Raw genomic sequence first — 838 nt, forward strand, 5'->3', positions numbered from 1 at the left:
TTTTATCCACGCTCCTTCATTTTTATTGTTCCACCTTCAAGTGAGGGCTTCATATCTGTCTTCAAAAATATGTAACCTAAAATGTAAATATTTTGAGCATGGACTGCCTTAGTAGAGCTTTTCAGTCTTGGCCAGAAAATAAAATAAACCTCTGATGTCAAGCTATAAGCTAAACCATTTCAGTAAATAATGAAGCATTTCTTTCTCTAGTAGGCAAGGAACTTGAAACAAATAGTTGGTGTCATTGAAGGAAGAAGCTTTTTTTGTCATGTAAAATAGCTTGGGCCCCAAAAGGCTATGGGTCATTAGGGCTGATAGTGTCAAATACATATGTAGTGGATACCAAATATTTGTTAAAAGAAAGGAAAATTGTGAAGGAGAAAAGGAAAGAGGGATGTAAAGGAAGGTTTAACTTATAATACTTTCAATGTCTATTTCAAAGTACTTTCCTCTCTAAACTACAGGTTATATGCTCACTTTCACAGCACATGTACTAAAATTGGAATAATACAGAGAAGATTAGCATGGTTCCTGCACAAGGATGATGTGCAAATTTGTGACGTGTTCCATATTTTTCAGAGGCCAGGGATACACTTCAGAGGTGCAGTGCTTGCCTGGCAAGTAAGAGGTCATGAGTTTGATTCCTAGCATCTCCCCCCCAAAAAACCTCTATCACTTACAAGCTACTCAGCCATGTTCACTGCCTTTCTTCAGCTTCTTTAACAAGACACACATACATATGATTTTTTTTTCAGGCTAAAATGATCAGTTCTTTAACAACAGCAGCAGCAAAAAATGTACAGAATTCTTAAGGATATTCTGGAAACTACTAGATATT

General features: G+C 36.3%; 1 non-coding gene across 1 annotated transcript; it reads left to right on the forward strand.

Annotated features, from left to right (window-relative positions):
• Nucleotides 1–469: 469 nt before the first annotated feature.
• On the forward strand, nt 470–576 carry LOC111758338 (U6 spliceosomal RNA). Its single transcript, XR_002792528.1, has one exon. It is a non-coding gene; the product is annotated as a U6 spliceosomal RNA (small nuclear RNA).
• The last annotated feature ends 262 nt before the right edge of the window (nt 577–838 follow it).

The sequence above is a fragment of the Cavia porcellus genome, unplaced genomic scaffold (genome assembly GCF_034190915.1).
Source record: "Cavia porcellus strain 051 isolate PalLab524CR breed Dunkin Hartley unplaced genomic scaffold, mCavPor4.1 scaffold_29, whole genome shotgun sequence".
NCBI classification, from domain to species: Eukaryota; Metazoa; Chordata; class Mammalia; order Rodentia; family Caviidae; genus Cavia; species Cavia porcellus.